The sequence below is a fragment of the Balaenoptera ricei genome, chromosome 5, assembly GCF_028023285.1.
Source record: "Balaenoptera ricei isolate mBalRic1 chromosome 5, mBalRic1.hap2, whole genome shotgun sequence".
NCBI classification, from domain to species: Eukaryota; Metazoa; Chordata; class Mammalia; order Artiodactyla; family Balaenopteridae; genus Balaenoptera; species Balaenoptera ricei.
Genome location: NC_082643.1, coordinates 87,924,045 through 87,946,541, shown reverse-complemented (window position 1 = coordinate 87,946,541; position 22,497 = coordinate 87,924,045).

Sequence of the window (22,497 nt, the reverse complement as noted above, 5' to 3'; positions counted from 1 at the left end):
TGTCAGCCTTTTGGTTTTTCCTGCCTTTTATTTTCCCTTTGTTGATTCTCTGGCACTCTTATTTTGCTGCTAGAGTCAAATTGGATGTGAAACCAGTGTCTCACGTGGATTTACTCTGTTCTGCACAACATTTTTCCTTTATATTTTTGTTTGTTACAAATTGTCATGGTTTATAAACCCTTCCAGGCTTTTCAAAGGGTTTTGTATTACTAAACATGAAAAATAAAAGGATGTAGCAGTTTCAAAGGGACAAATTCCCTTTTAGAAGTCACAGAGGATGCTAAAGTAAAGCAGTAGAATGGCGATTGAATATATTTTCCAACATCATGAGGTAATACGGTTGCTCTTATAATGTCACCAAAGTTAATGAGGCAATTTCCTGTGGAGTGACAGGATGGCTCAGAGCAAACCTCATGGCACATTCTGAACAGACAAACGAAGGCCTCTTTGCACACCAGAGATTAGTTCCAAAATAATTTAGAAAATAGTGTCTACTTATGAAAAATTGAATCACTGACCCAGGTTTATCCAGGGCCTCAGATACCTGGTAGTAAGGTAGACATATGGTTGGCTGGGCATATTCTTTTCTACATACCTTGTTGACCCAAACTTGAAAAAAAGATCCTAAGCAGTCTTTGTCCATCTTAAGATCTTGTTAGATAGTACCTCCAGGTTTTTCAGTGGCCAGCCCTAGCAATCACTGGCTCATTAAGGAGGAGACTTTACTGAAAGTGTAGTGGTTTACGCAGAAAATTTCCAGGACACTGATGACTTAGGGTGAAAAACAAAGCAAAAACTACATCAAAGTTCAAAGGAAGTTAGATTGCTAGAATGCCAGCCAAAACCTTGCCAAAGAAAGACACTGTCATGGCGACTACGGTCACTGGGAACACTGGTTTTGTAAGAGCATAAATTCTTCACTGCTCTACCTTTATTTATTTAATTTTTTTTGAACTTAGAAAATATGCAGTAGGCTGGAATTTTTTATTTGTAAAACAAACAATCACTTTAACAATCATCTATTCGTGTAGTTCTCTGTTCTCCACACTGAGAATCCAAAACAGGTCCTGGGGATAACTTTTGAAAACAACACACCCATGAAAAAAAAAATCTCAGCCAAGAACACACACTTCCTCCTATCTCTGGTGTCCCAAAGGATGAGGGAAACCTGAACATTTACATAAGACTCTGCTGCCAGGAGCTAACTGCTCCTGTTGGACTCCAGCCCGCCCCTCGCCGCCCGGAGGAGGACACGGTACCTACCAGTCATTAGGCTGCAGTAACTGGGTTAAGAGAGACTGGGGAAGTCTGGGGTCAAGTAATCCACATTTACCCCCCTGCTCACAATCTCTCTGAAACCAGGCAAGGACTCCAGGACCTTTACTTTAGTCTAGAAGTTCCAGGCAGGGTATTTTGCTGGTTGAACCTAGATTATATACTCATGACCTAGAAGTCAGGATGGTTGCAGAAGTATTCACCTTCTCACCTGAGAGTTAGGCACATAGGAATTCTCATGGTGGAAATTCCTTCAATAGAAAGAAGCCAAGATGCAGGAGAGCCAATGATGAATATCTTTTATATACATATATCATGTATACATTTTTGAACACTAATCTTGGGGATAAATGCAGTAAAATAAATACTGCAGTAAAGCTATTTTACCTGTTTTGGGATTTTATAAAATTGAATCAAAATGTATGTTTTGTAGAATAACATTCTTCTTTTATTCAATATTAGGTTTATAGACTGCGTATTGATATGTGTAGCAAATAGGTTTTTTTCCTGAGTGATACTGTATTCCATTTTATGAATATTTTACAATGTATATATATATTTATTTATTCTATTTAGGATTTTTCCAGTTTTGATTACTACAGACAATGTTTTAAACACTCTTTTCAATGTATCCTGACTTTCTCCAGAGTATTTGCCCAGGGGTGGAATTTCTGGGTTTTAGAGGAATATTTACATATTTATATTTGATAAGTAATGAAAAATTGTTTTCCAAAATGGTTATACCAATTTGTACTTCCACCAGCAATTCGTGAGAGTTCCCATTGCCACTGCATTTGTTCGTTATTGCTACAGTGATGCTGGCAAGCCACCGCAAACGCAGTGGCTGAGCATAGCGATCATTTACTCTCAGTATTATAATCTGTGGGTTGTCTCTGCTTCACACTGTAGTTGTGTGGGTCTAAGTCTGCTCCATGTGCCCCTCATTCCAACTTCCTATGGTGATGGCAGATGCATGAGAGAGCAAGGCAATAGCACGCATGCTTTCAAAGCTTCTACTAACATTACTTTTACTAACACCCCACTGGCCAAAGCAAACCCACAGGCTAATCAAAAGTCAGAAGTGGGGAAATATACTCCACCTTTGGTGGGAAATACTGCTTGGTTACATGGCAAAGATGTGGACATAGTGGGGAGTGAAGAGTTGGGACCAGTAATTTATCATATCTCTGCATTCTCATCAATATTTGGTATTTTCAAACTTCTTAAAATGGTATGTAAAGGTATTTCATTGTCACTGTAATATGTATTTACCTGATCATTAATGAGGCTGGACATATTTTTATACCTTCGTTGACCTTTTGTGTGTCCCCTTTTGTGAAGTGCCTGATCAAGTTTTCTGCCCCATTTTTTTAAAAAGGATCCTTTGTCTTTTCTTAAGAGTCATTTTGTATTTTGATATTTGTCGTCCTCCCCCACATATATTCTTATCAAGTTTTTTAACTTCCTTTATAATGATTTTTACCAAAAGTTCTTACTTGTAACATAATCAGATATATCCTTTGATATATGGTTAACGCCTTTTTTTCTCCTGCTTAAGAAGTCCTTTTTCAGAGTGAGGTTATGAAAATATTCTCCTATATTATATTATCTTTGAAAATCTTTATAGCTCTGTCTCACAAATTTAGTTACTCAATGTATCTTGATATGACAGGTCTTTCCACTTGATCTTCTTTAAGTGTGTCTTGGGCTATTCTTGTCCTTTTGTACTTGAAATAAATTTTAAATCAGCATTCCAAGGTGTACAAAATACTGGTATATTTATTTTAATGTATAGTACATTGAAGTTACACATTGAAATTACATATTGAATTAAGAAAGATTTTTTTCCAATAATAAATTTAATGAATTTTTCAATTCATAAAACATATTTTGATATTTGGAATTTTTCTAGTTTTGTAATTTTCTCAATAAAGGTCTTATATTTTTAAGTTGTTTATTCCTGGATACTTGATGTTTTTGCAGCAATGGTGAGGGTGTCATTATAAACATTTTATTTTCTAGCCATTTATTTTCTAACAATTTAATGATGGAATGTAACATTCATTTGTGAGATACTTTATTTTTTGTCCAGCAATACTTTTGAGTCCATTCACTAATTCTAATAATATTATCTATTAATTACTTTGGGAATTTCTATGTATGAATTAATATCATCTGTGAATATTAAAAGTGTTATTTCTTCCTTTCAAATTCTTATAACATTTATTTTAATTGCTTGCATTTAATGTATTGGCTATATTCTAAAGTAAAATGTTGAAAAAGCAGACATTTGGGCTTTAAATTGGTTATGAAAAAGAATGGTTTGCACATTTTACCATTAAATATTGTTTGCTCTAAATTTTGAGGATATTATTATCACTTTTTGAAAAAATCTCTCAGATTTCCACTTTAAAGAAAAAAACATGAATGGTTACTTAGTTTTTAAATGTTTTTATGGCATCTATCTATTCAAAGGAATATTTCATTTTTTTACTCCTTAGTCTTTAATGTTGTTAAACTTTAATTTTCTAATGTTAAATTAACTTTGCACTCATCAGATAATCTAAAGTTAATTATGATGAATTATCCTTATATGCATTGCTGGAACCATTTATTAACACGCTATTTAGGGTTTTTGCATCATTATTTATTATTAAGATAGGCCTTAAAGTTTCCTTTCTTTGATGTCTTTTTCAGGTTTTGATATCAAGTTAGCCTAAAATGAGTTGAAAAGTTCTCTTAATGTTTTATTTTTTAAATTGTTTTTGTAATATTGGAAATAAATATTCCTTGCAAGTTTGGAAAAACTTAGTGGTGAATTCTTCTCAGCCATAAATTATTTCATGGGAATATTTGTGTCTACTGATTTAATTTTTGATAAATATATAAATTTTAGGGTTTTAAAATTTCAATTGTTTTTGTATATTTCATTTAAATATTCAAAATGTTTCTAAAATTTTCTATTTTTAAAACATTTTTAATGTTTGAAATATCTGAGTTATTTTTTCCTTTTCATTCCTGTACTGAATTCTGTGCCAACTCTTTTTTCTCCATTATTTACTTTGCACTCTTAATTTTTTTCTTTCTATAGTAGCTTTTTTTCCAGCTTCTTGAATGAATGCTTAGTTTATTACTTTACTTTTATAATTACCTAGTATAAGCTTTATGACTATGTATTTCTCTTAAATTCTGCCTTATTTCTAGGCCTTAAGTTTTGACATGTGATATTTTTATCATTTAGTTCAAAATACTTCCTAACATTCACTGTGATTTTTTTCTCAAACTAATGCATAATTTAGAAGTGTTCATTAATTTTCAGAAACATAGAAGATTTTATTTATTTTGATTTTGATTTTTTAAAAAGTTTTTTTGGAGTATAGTTGATTTACAAGAAGATTTTAAATTATCTTTTGTGTATTGATTTCTGCTTTACTGCATCATGGTTAGAGAGCATGGCTTAGATATTTGAAAAAAAATTTTGAAACCTACTACACATTTCAATAAGTATAAGGTGATAATATTACTTATTTCCTGATATGTTTTACACTTTTGAGTGTGAAAAAGAGATGCTAACCAGCTAACCCTCAGGAAAACAGTTTGAGCAAATCAGGCTGTATGGTTATCCCAACCATGTAATACATCTTCAAAATTTTCCATGGGCGCTGGAAAATTATGTGTTTTCTATAGTTGTTTTGTGAAGTGTCCTATATATAAACTAGTAAATTGCAGGAAAAAAAGAGGTTATGAGGAAGCAAAGATGTAATAAAATCACAGATCTATACCCTGTTTAGAATTTTTCATGTGTCATTTGCCAATTTAAAAAGGAATTATAAGAATATTCCCACCACCACACATAAAACAACCCATAAACACACACACACGCACAATATTTTTTATAATTTTACACCCAGAGTTTTCAATGAAACTTTTAGAAAAATGTTTACTGCTTTCTCACTGTAGTTAATAAAGATTCCGTTATATGTGTACCTAAGCAGCAATATCCTAAAATGAGCAATACTCTCAATTTGCCTCTCTAGTTAACACTCTTAGATAATATTAATTTACTCTCTACCCTTTTCTACCCTTCTCTGTGACTATGGATCACATCAGTTCAAACTGCTTTTCTCTCCGGTTTTTGGATGGCTTCAGCTTTTGGAGAGCAGAGGTGGGAAGAAGTCAAGGTCTGATTACTTATTGCCCTGGTTTGCTTTACTGGTTCTCAAGAAGTCAATGGTCAGTTCCCTATACCAAAGGCCACAACTCTCTTCTACAGCTACAGATCTCTGTTTGTCTTCCCTTCCACTTGCTTCTTCAGGCCTAGGGGTAAGAATGGCTTTCCCATTCTTACTCAATCCTGGGTGTTTCATCCTTCCTTTTTGAAACTCCATTCACATTTTTTTATATTTCTTGTATTAAACACTTTTTATTAACCTGATAACTACCTGTCACAACCCTGACTAATATATTACTATATTTTTTTCAAATATATGTAAAATCAATTTGTAATTATAATTCATAGTTCAAAAATACTCAATCATGTAATACCTGCAAAAATCTAGGGTATCACTAATTATATATAATACATAGTCATACTTTAGGGAACACTGTCCTGTACACTACTTAAATTTACTCAGCTTTCCTAAATATAACTAAGATTTGGTTTCTAAAGAGGATGTGGAGGAGACCTCCCCAAGAGTAAGTAGTATTAATTCCAGGAAAGTAAATTTTATATAATGCAAATAATAGATGCAATCTAATGAGAGCTCTTATTAGGGACAATAATATATTACTTCTATGTAGTAATGTCCAGTAGAACTAAGGTAGATTATAAAGCTACTAAAATGCTCACCTAAGAGACTAGATATCAAATTTTACCTACAGCAAATATTTGGTACATTAAGTTTTCAACAAATACCACTAACTGCTTTCAAATTTATTATTTTTATCATGTTTGTTTCTCTGTTTGCTTTGAAAAAAAAGTGTTGTTTTCTCTGCCTCTTGGATAATACTACTAATATCCTTAAAAATTGTTGTAGAAATTTTGTGCTGTTTTTCAACATACTATAAGTAAAGCTTGTTATATCTGGACAATTTCATGAGAAAAACTGTCAATTACAGATCAATTCCCCATCCCCCTTTGCCCAAAGGTGAGACTTTAATAGATCCAAGTGAAAAGGAGTTAATCATAGAAAAATGAGAAAAGAGAAAGTAAGAAAATGAGTCTTCATTCCGTACATGTCATCCTCAGCATACTTAATTGAGACAAAGTCACATTTGAAGAATCTTGGAATGTGAGCATTTGAATTTTCAGGTAGAGGATTTCAACTTTCTTATCACCTCTGTTTATACCAGGAGCCAAGAGTTTGGAATGATTCTGAACTTGAGAAGAATTAGGTGCCAGAATGATAAGAGTGAACAGCTGGATATATTTTGTAATGTGCCTTGTATAAACACTTATTCTGCCTTCCATGGCATAGGCTCTTTAGAAAAGTCTTCTTATAAAAAGACTGAACTGCCAATTTCTTAGCAAGCTGAAATCCTAGAAATACCATCATTGATGAATCACTTCTTACTGAGGAGCCAATTTAGAACAGAAATGGACAGGCAAGCTGCTAACAGTAGGGTAGAGGCTTCTGAGGGGTATGAGGACAGAAGAAAAGAAGAACAGCATGTTTTCACATTAATTTGGTCCATAACCTTGGCACTAAAGTGATAATGGAAATCACGTTAAGGTGTGACCGAAGGTCTCCAACCAAGCTAGTGAGGATGTTACATAATGCATCAGTTATAAAACCTCTTTCAACTACATATATATATTGAGTGTCTCATACCTCATAGCACTTAACATACTGTTATTGTGGAGTAGTAGAACAAGCATTGATTTTGAAGTTAGATGTGTGGAAGTTAGCGAGTACAGTAGGTGAGCCATTTAACCTTTCTTGCCTTTGGTGTTCTTATCTGTAAAATGAGGGTATTTGAGCTCCATAAAATCTATGGCTCTACATATGTTTAATGATCAGACTCTAAGTATGGTAGATATGGTATAATGGCAAGAGAAGTGGATTTATTTCAAGAGAAAACGGTTCTGGTTTTGAGGTGTAGCACTACCTAAATCTTTACTTCTTACCTTGTGATCTTGAACTTGAAGCTTAAATGTTATGAGACTGCAACTTCTTTTCTTCAAAAAGGGCGTAATAAGTCTTGCTGAAGGTTTTTTTTTTAACTAAAAAATGGAAGAAAGCATAACGATACAGTTTCCAAACACTATATAAATGTAACAAATGGAGAAATATATTGGTCATGGATACTGGGTCTCAAATTAAAATTTGGTTGCCTAAATCTAGGCCCTTTTTTGAAAAAATATATCTCCCTTGTTCCAGGCAGTAAAGAACAGACACAACTTCTTCTTCGTCTCTCTTTCCTTGTCAGGGATACTGCTGTGTGTTAAGCCTTTGGTGTAACAAGATGGTGGATCCTTTGTCATCCCAAGACCCTGATTGACTAACAAAGCAAAGTCCCCAGCAACCTGAATTAGACAGGTAGAGTTAGTGAGAAATAAATCTTTGCTATTATGCCACAGAGATTTAGAAGTTAATTTGGCTTTGTAGCATAACTAAACTTTCCTCAGCAAATAGAGGCATTAATACTAGAAAAAAATCTTTGTTGAGTATTATAGGACAGAGAGAATTCACTGTCAAAGTAACCTAACCAAGTATGAATATTAAGCATGCTTGAACTTCAAAAAACACATCATTTAAAGTAGACCAGTCCCCAGAGGGTCATGTTTAGTATTGGAGATCACCAGAAATTGAACCAAGTCCATGTCAATAACCAAGGAAGTACAAACTCAGAAAAGTTTCTATTAAATGGGAATTGTGTTTCTGGAGTGTCCCTTTGTGTCCCCTTTTCTCCAGAAGCTCAGTATTCTGGAAAAAAAAAAAAAAAACAAAAAACTTTTCATCTTGAGAACAGAAAATGTCTTATTCTGGCTCCATTCATATAGACAGGGATTCAAGGCAGTCCTCTATCTGAAGTTGGACAGTAGAATTTAGATATTTATACATACATATTTATAATGATATAATACAAACATACACATATAATTTGTGTACCTGCGTATGTTAGTCTCAATAACTAAAATATTCCACCATAGCTGGGATTTTATCTCTTGTGTGGCTCATAGTATGAACTCACTAGGTATTTATTTATGCATGAGTGAATAATTGAATGAAAGCAGTAGATGTGAGAATGAATGGATGAAAGTATAAAGATTGGATACTATGTATTTGGGGCAGGAGGCTGTAGCTTGGTGCCATGTAGATGCTAATCACTTATGTTAGAAACAATGGGAACTGGATTTAGGGCAGCAAAATGTATGCTAGGCTACATCCTCACTGGTGGACACTGGCCTCTCAATACCTTTCCTACTTTAGTCATAATTATCTCAGGAACTGATAGGGTAGATGAATTATTTTTACTCTCTACAATTTAGTAAACTAGTTTTTGACCCTGACATTATCCTTCTCAGCTGTCTGCATTTGTTCCTTTTCCTATACACATTCTTCCGTATTCTGCTTGGTTGTAATACCTCACCATCACCCCCCACTCCATGTGCCTTTATCTGGTTAATTTCTGTTCGTCTTCTAGCTTCAGAAAGCTTTATTTTCATTCTCCCCAAACTGAATAGTTGATTTCTCTATGTGCTTCATAGTAATCATACTTTTCTATCATTTAAGATCTGCTTCTCTTTAATCTCTAATAATCTGGAAGCTTCTATGTCTAGCTCGGGGTACATAATAATCATTCAAGAAAGATACAGTGATTAGATAAATAAATCAATAAGATTAAATCCCCTAATACCTGAAATTCAGGGACTGTCAACTTAGTTTTATTTAGTAGTTTCACTAACCCAACTGCATTTCCAATGCAGAAAATGGGGGTTCTATAATACCCCTAAAGTAAGGAACTGTATCTCTACTTTTGCCCTGCAAGTGAATATACAGATAGACTATTTATGCCTTTTAAATAGTTTCTTTAGAACTTATATAAAATGTGAGATTCTTAGGATCACACACATATCTTTTGTGAAGTTATGTAGATTAAAAATGATTTTTTCCAGGTGTTCATACTACTCTGCAGTTTGTAAGGCTAATCAGCAGGAAGCCACAAGAAAGAGAGAGGTGGGAGAGTTGAAAGAGAATATCAAATCGGTGTTGGTCTGGTATGAATAATGGTAGCATGTCCGTGTGAAACCTATACACAGAGGTCAAACTTTCCTGGACCACATAATGAAAGGTGACAGAATCACATCCCTGATCTCAGGTAACAATAATGTAATAACCTAATAAATATACATATGTTTACAATATAAAGTAGTCACAAGAGCATGTTCAAATCATTGGCATTGTGCCAATTCATACTAAAAATTATAGCAAAAGAAAAGTAAGGAAAATTATAAGAGATGGAAATTATCCAAATAGAATTTCTTAAGATCTGTCTTTCCATCTTTCTGAGAAGTTTCTAAAGAAATGGCTTTCGAAAACTCTACTTAAAACATTGTAATCAACAGGTAAGGATAGAATGAATATGCAATGTCTGTCAAAGAGTAGGTGTATCACATATGAACAGCCACAACCAATTCTAAACCACTGCTCTGTAAGGAGATCCACTTTTCTTACTTGCCCCAAGAATCTTAAATATAATTAAGGATGTAGTAGATTAAAAAAAATGTTAAGTATATTATATGAGTTTGAATCCTGACTTAGACAAGCTAAATACCTTCCTTATGTCCCAATTTCCTCATTTGTAAACAGAGGGAAAATAAGAGCAGTTACCTCCTAAGTTTTTTGTAGAGATAAAGTAAGTTAGTACCTGTCCATATTATAGATTGAGTGAGTGCCAATTATCAAGTGTTACTTCAGCTGTTAGTACAGAACTATCATTATGGAGACCTGTGTTCAACAATACTCAAAGGAGTTGTGTTCTATTTACTGCTAGTGCACAAGCTCATTTAGGACGCTGATCTTTGAGAGGTTTGCTCTCTTCTTTATTATGTTCTCCATGATGTTATTCTGAAGATAATAGTTAACATTTGTTTTGTAGTTACCATATGTCAGGCACTTAATGTATTAATGCCTTTAATTATGAAAAATAAATAAATACAGGAATACCCATACCATCCTCATTTTAAGTTTATGGAAACTGAAATATAGAAAGGTGAATGACTTGCTCCAAGGCAAACAATTAATAAGGTCAGAGACAGGATTTGAACTCATACACCCAAAATCCACGTTCTTAACCCTCACATACATTTTCTTGCCTCCAGTGAAGATCTCCTCTCTCTGCCTCAGCCTTTCTCCTCCTCCTCTGCCTCTCCCTCCTCCTCCTCCTTCTTCTTCTCCTTTTTCTTCTTCTTCTATCTCTCTCTCCCCCACTTATTTTTTATCCCTAGTGTTCTCTCTGTTTAAAAAATCAGTGTACATTAACTTAAAACTTGTCAGAAAAAAAAAACACTTCTCAGATGATGAAACCAGAAAAACTATTCTACTTTGTACAAAAATACTTAGCTATAACATTCATTTATTCATAAATATTAATTTTGTTTCTACTATGAACCAGGCTATGTTCTATGTGATAGAGATAAAATGGTGAAGGATAGATGGGAGCCTTTATTCTAGTACTTTAAACAAAAATATTAACTAAAACTTATTCTGAATCAGATGGTGATAAGTGCTGTGGGAAAAGGTCAAGGAGAAAAGTGTTGGGAATGTGTGTGTGACAGAGAGAGGGGGGAGAGAGAGAGAGAGAGAGAGAGAGAGAGGAGATGATCTTCATTTTTAAACATATGGACCAGGGAAAGCCTCACCACGATGATGCCATGTGAGCAAAGAACTGAAGAGAAAGCACCCAGAAACCAAGGGGAAGAGAATTCCAGGAAGGGAGCAGACAGTACAAAGCCTCTGAACAGGTGTGTATTTCTGATGTTTTGGAAGAAGTATAAGGTGGCCACGTGTCTGGGGTAGAGTGGGAAGGGAATAGGGCACGAGGGTAGTGCCATACAGAGCCCGAGTTTTGCAGGCCGTTTTAGGGACTTTGGGTCTCACTAGTAATCAGACAGTTAGCCTTTGAATGATTGCTAATATTAGTAACACAAACTGATTCAATTTGTATCTGTATCACTTCCCAATGCTGGGTGGGGAAGAGACTGTAGAAGGTCAAGGGCAGAAGCAGGGGTGCTAGTGGACTAGGGCGAAGTTCCTGAGAAGACGTAATGATGCCTTAGATCATGAACAGGGTGACAAATCAGACTCTGAATATGTGATCGAGGTGAGTCTGAGAGTGACTGTGACATTATCAACCCTCCCCCCCCCCAATTATTGTAGCTGCTGCAGTTGTGCAGTTTAGTTCTGGGGGCAATAAAATCATGTAGCAGAGTATGGGTCACATGGTGAGCAGTTTCCCAATGATAGCTGAAATTTAAACCTGATTTTTGAGTAGTTGTACAGCCATGATTATCAATGAACTATTCTTTTTATTGAATGGGCACCATCTGAAAGGGTAGTATTCCACCAAGAAAAGGTAGGATCTAAGGAATGGGGCATAAGAAGGATTATAGATTGAGGTGGCAAGGGAGCATCATATGGTAGTAAGTGGAAATAAAGGAAATGGTAGTGGTGTCCAGACTTTGGGCCTCCTCAAAGTATATATATACTTTACATATATATATATATATATATATATATATATATATATATATATATACACACACACACACATATATATGACATCAAAATGTCCACAGGAGTTCCAGAATTAGGAATGGCAAAGGGATCTATACAGAAGTATTAGGCATATTAGCTGTAGAACAAGATAAGAATACTAATAACCGGTGATTCTTTACCCAGACAGATCAAGGTTTTGCAGACTGGAAGCTGGTACAATTCTTCGTATACTCCTTTAGAAAGAGAATAAAGAATTATAAATACAAAGTGAGGTTCAGAGTCTTGCAAATGGCCTGTGCAAGTGAGATTAAGCTTTACTAGAGCCATAGTAAATCCACTACTAATTATAGAATTTTCATATGGAATACATTTTAATTGCATTTATTCCTAATAAACCTCACTAAACATCAACTTATAAAAATAATAAAAATAGGAATTTCTTTAATTAAAAAAATTGTAAACTGTAAAGTATATATCCCCAATTGTTCTCAGGCTGCCCCCTTAAGCCCTTCCTGATACAAATAGTTTTGTTTTTTTTTTTTTAAACCATATTCTGAAAAAAATAGCGCACAGTTTGGGTTACTTACAATTTCTATCATGGTTTTAAAGTAAATGTTGCAATAGTTGTCCCAAATACCTATTAAAAAATCAAAGCACATTCAACTCTGGACAGTTGTTTAGAAAATGAAATATAGATCAGAAGTGGTCTAAAAATTGGAAAAGAAGTTAAGATTTAATTTTTTAAGAAACGATGGGGAAACCAATATTACCTGATAAAGGAGAAGACAGGAGCAGGCTATTTGTACTTGACTATGCCCCATATACCATCCTTTATCTTGTGTGCAGGAAACCCCTGGATGAGAAAAGATGTACTCCCTTGCAATTAAAACCCCCTCATTCCCATAAATTCTTGTAACTGCCATTGTCTAATCTGCACATTTTGTGGCTGAATTAAAGGAATAGGAAATATATCTTCCTCAAAATCAATTTTTATTTTCCCCCAAGTGTTCAACTTTCCAATTTTCAGAGTCCCGTTATTTCTCTAAATTCTTGTTTTCCACATATCCAAGTCTTTTCCCCTTCTTTTTGGATTTTAACAAGGAATTAAATGAACATTTTAGTGATTATTAGGGAACAGGTTTAGTATGTCTTAAGGGGTCATCCTAAGTTAGCCTTCAGTGCGAAATAAGGGAAAATCAAAACTCTCCTTTGCCCCCTTTAGCTCTACCCTCCAAGGGGACTATACATCTGGACTAGAGCAGCATTCTCTGCTGTTACTACACCCAGATTCCCTGAGATTACTTGTCATGGTGTGGTGTACCTACTGTGCCTTAGTGCTCAGGTAAATATACTCAGCTTTGAGTTTAGGAGAAGTAAAGAAAATACATCAAGTGTCATAGTTTAGTTGTTAACCATGTGGATTAATCTAACTTGGGTAAATTACTCTCCCAACATATTCAACAAAAATCTCTGGGTCTTGCAGTGAAGCTTGGGGCTAAACATCTAGGTAGTAATTACATGTCACTTTACCAGGTACTACTTTGAAAAAATGTAGGAAGGATCAATTATCATATTAACATCTATTCTTAAGTGTATTTGAGTATTGTCTCCAAGTCTAAAAGTTACCTAACTTTACTTTGCTTCTAAATAGAGGTTATTAATTTGAAACCTAATCATAAAAATGTAACTTTTAATTTAATTGAGCAATAGTGGAAGATATTTGCCAGAAACCATCATCTGGTACCAAGCTAACAACAAGGGCAGGTGTGCTATCTACTCTCCCTGTGTCCTGGAAAAGGAAAATAAAATGGGATTTAGTAAACATAGACACTGTCTTTGCTATGTTAACTAAGCAGGCATATTAGTTAGCTTTTGCTGTATAACAAACTGCTTCCCCCCCACCCCCAAATATAATGATTTAAAACAGTAACAGTGTTATTTAGCTCATACTTCCGTGGGTTGTCTTGGTATTCTTGTGGTCTAGGCCAGTTCAGCTGGTCATGCCAGGCTCTCTCACTTACCTATGGTCAGCTGGCAGGTTGGCTGGTTGTTGGATGATCTCACAGGGCCTCAGTCACAAGACTGGCAATCGCCAGGCATGGTGGCACCCCAGGTGGGATGGCTCATCTCAGCTACATGTGGTCTCTCAATTTCCAGTAAGCTAAGTCAGCTTTGTTTAAATGGCAACCTCAAATTTTCCAAGCATAGGCAAAATGAGCTCTGAACTCTTTTCAAATCTCTGCTTGTATCACATTTGCTAACATCCCATGAGCCAAGGCAAGACACATGGTCAAGTCCAGATATAAAAAGTGAAGAAATAATCTCCATCTTTTGATTGGAAGAGCTTCAAAATTACTTTGCAAAAGGGCATGCATATAGGGAAAGTAAAAATTTGTGGCTACTTTTTGCAATCTGCTCTGTAGGCTAGTCGAATTGAAACTATTGTGGTATTGTGTTGAATTGAAAACCTTTGATGGTTACTCTCCTGTGTTTTTGCCTTTCTCTTGCAGCTCTCAGAGCACATTCTTAATCTTCACAACTTCTACTTAGAGATAAAATGTTCTCCTCCCATACCACCTATTTTTCTTTGTAATTTTTTTTTTAAAGTATTGATTAGGGGAGAAAATTTGGCTTAATGATTCTATATTATCCTGTTTGTCTCAACACATCCCTAGAGTTAAATACAGTAAAAAGATTTTGAAAATGATATTTATTTTCAAAAAAGTGGTATGGTTTTTGAGAGTCAATGACTACATACCAGCATTATTATTTCTTTCTTCTTAACACTGTGATTTATGCATTGTGTATATGCTTAAACTCCTCTGCAGAATTTCTAGGAATCTATTGAATGACATCCACATTAATTTCCCTAATAAATCATAAATTTGAAACAGATGGTCAATATGTACTGGGAAGTTGGATGGTATACAGTGTCCCTACAAAGTTTTTAAATGCTGGGTCTCTTCCAAAGCAACAAGACTAAATGATGTCATCTTGTAATATCCTCTCTGGAAATGGGGTAAAGGTCAATGAATGAACTCTTTGCAGTTGACAGTGAATTGAAGTCCATTATATTATGATCTTGATCATTACATGGATTCAAATTATCAAATTACTGGCCATGATATCAGAGCAATAGAGAGGAAGAGGGGAAGAAAGAAACAAAAGAGAGAAAGACAGAGAGAGAATTTACTGTAGATTCTGATATTTACCTATGGCATGGTTTTCCAAAGTTTGTTTCACAGATCATTAATCTTAAAGATGATCAGAGGAATTTTCTTGGTGGTCCATGGTTGGGAATCTGCCTTCCAATGCAGGGGACGTGGGTTCAATCTCTGGTCAGGGAACTAGGATCCCACATGCAGCGGGACAACTAAGCCTGCGCACCACAATTACTGAGCTTGCGCGCTCTAGAGCCCATGCGCCAAAACTAGAGAGAAGATGTCTTATAGTTTTCTGCATACAGGTCTTCTGTCTCCTTAGTTAGGTTTTTTCCTAGGTATTTTATTCTTTTTGTTGCAATGGTAAAAGGGAGTGTTTCCTTAATTTCTCTTTCAGATTTTTCATCATTAGTGTATAGGAATACAAGAGATTTCTGTGCAGTAATTTTGTATCCTGCTACTTTACCAAATTCATTGATTGGCTCTAGTAGTTTTCTGGTAGCATCCTTAGGATTTTCTATGTATAGTATCATGTCATCTGCATACAGTGACAGTTTTACTTCTTTTCTGATTTCGATTCCTTTTATTTCTTTTTTTTCTCTGATTGTTGTGGCTAAAACCTCCAAAACTATGTTGAATAATAGTGGTGGGAGTGGGCATCCTTGTCTTGTTCCTGATTTTAGAGGAATGGTTTCAGTATTTCACCATTGAGAATGATGTTGGCTGTGGGTTTGTCATATATGGCCTTTATTATGTTGAGGTAAGTTCCCTCTATGCCTACTTTCTGGAGAGTTTTTATCATAAATGGGTGTTGAATTTTGTTAAAAGCTTTTCCTGCATCTATTGAGATTATCATATATTTTTTTATCCTTCAGTTTGATAATATGCTGTACCACATTGTTTGTTTTGCTTATATTGAAGAATCCTTGCATTCCTGGGATAAACCCCAGTTGATTATGGTGTATGATCCTTTTAATGTATTGTTGGATTCTGTTTCTAGTATTTTGTTGAGGATTTTTGCATCTATGTTCATCAGTGATATTGGCCTGTAGTTTTCTTTTTATGTGACATCTTTGTCTGGTTTTGGTATCAGGGTGATGGTGGCCTCATAGAATGAATTTGGGAGTGTTTCTCCCTCTCCTATATTTTGGAAGAGTTTGAGAAGGATAGGTGTTAGCTCTTCTCTAAATATTTCATAGAATTTGTCTGTGAAGCCATCTGGTCCTGGGCTTTTGTTTGTTGGAAGATGTTTAATCACAGTTTCAATTTCATTGCTTGTGACTGGTCTGTTTATATTTTCTATTTCTTCCTGGTTCAGTCTTGGAAGGTTGTGCTTTTCTAAGAATTTGTCCCTTTCTTCCAGGGTTTCCATTTTATTGGCATATAGCTGCTTGTAGTAATCTCTCATGATCCTTTGAATTTCTGCAGTGTCATTTGTTACTTCTCCTTTTTCATTTCTAATTCTGTTCATTTGAGTCTTCTCCCTTTTTTTCTTGATGAGTCTGCCTAGTGGTTTATTAATTGTGTTAATCTTCTCAAAGAACCAGCTTTTAGCTTTATTGATCTTTGCTCTTGTTTCCTTTATTTCTTTTCATTGATTTCTGATCTGATATTTATGATTTCTTTCCTTCTGCTAACTTTTGGGTGTTTTTGTTCTTCTTTCTCTAATTGCTTTAGGTGCAAGGTTAGCTTGTTTATTTGAGATGTTTCTTGTTTCTTGAAGTAGGATGGTATTGCTATAAACTTCCCTCATAGAACTACTTTCACTGCATCCCATAGGTTTTGGGTCATTGTGTTTCCATTGTCTTTTGTTTCTAGGTATTTTTTGATTTCCTTTTTGATTTCTTCAGTGATCTCTTGGTTATTTAGTTGAGTATTGTTTAGCCTCCATGTGTTTGTATTTTTTACAGTTTTTTTCCTGTAATTGATATCTAGTCTCATAGCATTGTGGTCGGAAAAGATACTTGATATGATTTCAATTTTCTTAAATTTACCAAGGCTTGTTTTGTGACCCAAGGTATGATCTATCCTGGAGAATGTTCCATGAGCACTTGAGAAGAAAGTGTATTCTGTTGTTTTTGGATGGAATGTCCTACAAATATCACTTAAGTCCATCTTGTTTAATGTGTCATTTAAAGCTTGTGTTTCCATATCTATTTTCACTTTGGATGATCTGTCCATTGATTAAAGTGGGGTGTTAAAGTCCCCTACTATGATTTTGTTACTGTCGATTTCCCCTTTTATGGCTGTTAGCATTTGCCTTATGTATTGAGGTGTTCCTATGTTGGGTGTGTAAGTATTTACAATTGTTATATCTTCTTCTTGAATTGATCTCTTGATCATTATGTAGTGTCCTTCTTTGTCTCTTGTAATAGTCTTTATTTTAAAGTGTATTTTGTCTGATAAGAGAATTGCTAATCCACCTTTCTTTTGATTTCCATTTGCAAGGAATATGTTTTTCCATCCCCTAACTTTCAGTCTGTATGCGTCCCAAGGTCTGAAGTGGGTCTCTGGTAGACAGCATATGTACAGGTCTTGTTTTTGTATCCGTTCAGCCAGACTATGTCTTTTGGCTGGAGCATTTAATCCATTTACATTTAAGGTAATTATCGATATGTATGTTCCTATTACCATTTTCATAATTGTTTTAGGTTTGTTTTTGTAGGTCTTTTCCTTCTCTTGTGTTTCCTGCCTAGAGAAGTTCCTTTAGCATTTGTTGTAAAGTTGGCTTGGTGGTGCTGAATTTTCTTAGCTTTTGCTTCTCTGTAAAGGTTTTACCATTTCATCACTTTAAATATGTCCTGCCACTCCCTTCTGGATTGTAGAGTTTCTGCTGAAAGGTCAACTCTTAACCTTATGGGGATTCCCTTGTATGTTATTTGTTGCTTTTCCCTTTCTGCTTTTAGTATGTTTTCTTTGTATTTAATTTTTGATTGTATGTTTAATATGTGTCTTGATGTGTTTCTCCTTGGATTTATCCTGTATAAGACTCTCTGTCTTTCCTGGACTTAACTATTTCCTTTCTCATGTTAAGGAAGCTTTTAACTCTAATCTCTTCAAATATTTTCTCAGTCCCTTTCTTTTTCTCTTCTTCTTCTGGGACCCTGATAATTTGAATGTTGGTGCATTTAATGTTGTCCCAGAGGTCTCTGAGACTGTCCTCATCCTTTTCATTCTTCTTTCTTTATTCTGCTCTGTGGTAGTTATTTTCACTTTTTTATCTTCCAGGTCACTTATCCATTCTTTTGCCTCATTTATTCTGCTATTGATTCTTTCAAGAGAATTTTTAATTTCATTTATTGTGTTGTTCTTCATTGTTTGTTTGCCCTTTAGTTCTTCTAGGTCCTTGTTAAACGTTTTTTGTATTTTCTCCATTCTATTTCCAAGATTTTGGATCATCTTTACTATCATTACTCTGAATTCTTTTTCAGATAGGCTGCCTATTTCCTCTTCATTTGTTTGGTCTGGTGGGTTTTTACCTTGCTCCTTCATCTGCTACATATTTCTTTGTCTTCTCATTTTATTTAATTTCCTTTGTTTGTGGTCTCCTTTTCGCAGGCTGCAGGTTCGTGTTTCCCTTTGCTTTTGGTGTCTGCCCCAAGTGGGTAAGGTTGGTTCAGGGACTTGTTTAGACTTCCTGGTGAAGGGGCCTGGTGCCTGTATTCTGGTGGGTGGGGCTGGATCTTGTCTTGCTGGTGGGCCAGACCATATCCTGTGGTGTATTTTGGCATGTCTGTGAACTTATTATGATTTTATGCTGCCTCTCTGGTAATGGGTGGGGTTATGTTCCTGTCTTGCTAGTTGTTTGGCATGGTGTGTCCAACACTGGATCTTGCTGGCCGTTGATTGGAGCTGGGTCTTAGCATTGAGATGGAGATCTCTGGTAGAGCTCTTGCCTCTTGATATTACGTGGGGCCAGGAGGTCTCTGATTGTCCAATGTCCTGAACTTGGCTCTCCCACCTCAGAGTCTCAGGTCTGACACCAGGCTGGAGCACCAATACTCTGTCAGCCACACAGCTCAGAAGAAGAGGGAGAAAGAAAGAAAAAATAAATAAATAAATAAATAAAATATTATAAAGTAAAATAAAATAATTAAAATAAAAAATTTTGTTAAAGTAAAAAAAATTAACAAAACGTAATAAAAGAAAAAATAAGAGAGCAACCATACCAATAAACAAATCCACCAATTGTATTAAGTGCTAGAAACTATACTGTGATAAACATAAAAATCAGAAACAAGTCAGTTGCATACAGCAAACCCCAAGTCTACAGTTGCTTCCAAGGTCCACCGACTCAATTTTGGGTTGATTCATTGTCTATTCAGGTATTCCAGTGATGCAGAGTACATCAAGTTGACTGTGGGTATTTAATCCACTGCTTCTGAGGCTGCAGGGAGAAATTTCCATTTCTCTTCTTTGTTCGCACAACTCCTGGGGTTCAGCTTTGGATTTGGCCCTGTCTCTGTGTGTAGGTCGCCTGAGGGCATCTGTTATTTGCTCAGAGAGGATGGGATTAAAGTAGCAGCTGATTCAGGTGCTCTGGCTCACTCAGTCCAGGGGGTAGGGATGGGTATGGAATGCGGGGCGAGCCTGTGGCAGCAGAGACCAGTGTGATGTTGCAACAGTGGGGGTTGTGCCGTGTGTTCTCCCGGGGAAGCTGTCTCTGGATCATGGGACCCTGGCAGTGGCAGGCTGCACAGGTTCCCCGGGGGGTGGGGAGGGAGGTGTGGATAGTAACCTGTGCTTGCACACAGGATTCTTGGTGGCTGCAGCAGTGGTGTTAGCATTTCATGCCCATCTCTGGGGTCCGCACTGATAGCCACGGCTCATGCGTATTTGTGAAGGTCATTTAGGCAGTGCTCTGAATCCCCTCTCCTCACACACCCCAAAACAATGGTCTCTTGACTCTTAGGCAGTTCCAGACTTTTTCCCGGACTCCCTCCTGCCTAGCTGTGTTACACTAGCCCCCTTCAGACTGTGTTCATGCAGCCAACCCCAGTCCTCCCCCTGGGATCTCACCTCCGAAGCCGAGCCTCAGCTCCCAGACCCCACCCACCCTGGCAGGTGAGCAGACAAGCCTCTCAGGCTGGTGAGTGCTGGTCGGCACTGATCCTCTATGTGGGAATCTCTCTGCTTTGCCTTCTGCACCCCTGTTGTTGTGCTCTCCTCTGTGGCTTTGAAGCTTTCTCCCCACTCACCCCCATCTCCACAGGTGAAGGGGCTTCCTAGTATGTGGAAACTTTTCCTCCTTCACAGCTCCCTCCCAGAAGTGCAGGTCCTGTCCCTATTCTTTTGTCTCTTTTTTTTCTTTTTTCTTTTGCCCTACCCAGGTACTTGGGGAGTTTCTTGCCTTTTGGGAAGTCTGAGGTCTTCTGCCACCTTTCAGTAGGTGTTCGGTAAGAGTTGTTCCACATGTAGATGTATTTTTGATGTATTTGTGGGGAGGAAGATGATCTCCACATCTTACTCCTCCACCATCTTGAAGCACCCCTAAGCGTGTGTTTTAATGTATGCAGAATTCTGTTGAAATCTTAGGATGATTCAGGGAGAATTCATATAAATAAGTACATAAACCTTTCTCTAATCATTGCTTACTCACACTGAATAATTAGTAGTTGATTAAGCAAAAAATGTTTATAATACATTAACACTGACCTAATTAAGATACAAAAGCATGTAATGTATTCATTTGTAAAAATATGCATAAGATTTTCATATACAGAACTCTTATGGTTTGTGCATAATGACTTACCTGAATTAATTTTGTATTATGTAACAATAATTTAAAATAGCCACTGAATATTCAGCCCTAGACATTCCTGATTGTCCTTTATAATTTTCATCCATCTCTCACCTAAATATCTGTCCATAAGCTATATATATTCATCTCCAACAAGACTGATATGATCAAACCACTACTCCCATCTGATGGCCATCGACACCTTCACTTCACCCCACTTGCAACACTGACCTTCTTTCTACACACATACATCAACTATTTATGGGATTCAGGGAGAATAAAAAGAAATAGTAATGACAATATTTTTTTTAACTCTTCAACTCATTACAAAATGATTTCCACTTTAGATAGTTCTCCTTCAATTCCTTAAAAGACAGTTTTAGAACAATTTAAGATGTGATAAAAACAGAAGTTATAGATACACATTAACTACACTTCTTTATCCTTTATTGCTCGTCACAAGTCATAATACGCTCATCTTCTAGAGCTAACAATTGGCACGACATTAGTGACACCCTTGGATTGTAAGTTGGCATCATTGTGAACCTGGAAAGGCTCCTGCTTACAGAAAGTCTAAGGTTTTGGTTTTGGTTTCAGAACACTCATGAAGTTGATGGGCAAGTCAATACTTATTTCTCCCCTCTATTCTGGGATTAACTTTTTATAGTATTCTCCTTGACCTCTGCCTATATACTTTGTTCCCAAAATATCAAATCATAGTTGACTCCTTCTGGTCCTTTTTTCCTAAAGCTATTAAAGCAGAATGTGAGTTTATTTTTCATTGGCTTTTTACACTTAAGGGTCACTCAATAAAGGACCTAATCATAATTGTCTCGTATTTTTGAAACATTATAGATTGACACATTTGGTAATATTCAGAAATTAGGTATTTATGGCAGAGGTTGGCCAGTACCACCTTCATCTTGGTCATTGTATATTTTCATTCAAGGCAGACAAAATGTGGTGATTTATTTTAATACTCATCTATTGCTACACAGGAAAGTAATTACAGTTCTGTGGGAATTTCCTCATTCACAGGTTGACCCATGTTCATTTCTTCCTACTTCAACCTGGTGATCATATAATACTTCCCCATACTCCTTCTTCCAGTTAATATACTTATCTGTCAAGATGTGAATCTGCTCACAATGAAAACAACTTGTCACATTTATTTAAAGGATATTTAAACATCTCATTGACTACATCAAAAAAAAATCTTATTTCACATTAACAAAGCCAAAAGGATCTCTGATGTATTTTTTCCCATATAAGAGATCTCTCAGGTCCACAAAAATGAATTCAAGCCTTTGCCAAGTAAATAATCATAGAAGCTGTGGAACTGCACTTTTTCAGAGTTTCCAAGATTTCTGGATTTATAACCTAAATACAAGGTATAACCATAATAAGAACACCTCTCTCAATCCAGAAATTTTGTTGAAAAGATAGATTTTCTAAGCAAATGCCCTGATGGAGTAGAAGGGCAAGGAAAATGACAGATCTATCACTCTATTTTAAAGCAAATCTAAATGGTCATATTTTTCCTGTTATACTTTTATTTCCTGTTTGATATATTTTCTTAGGTCAATAAAACTTTGCTTAT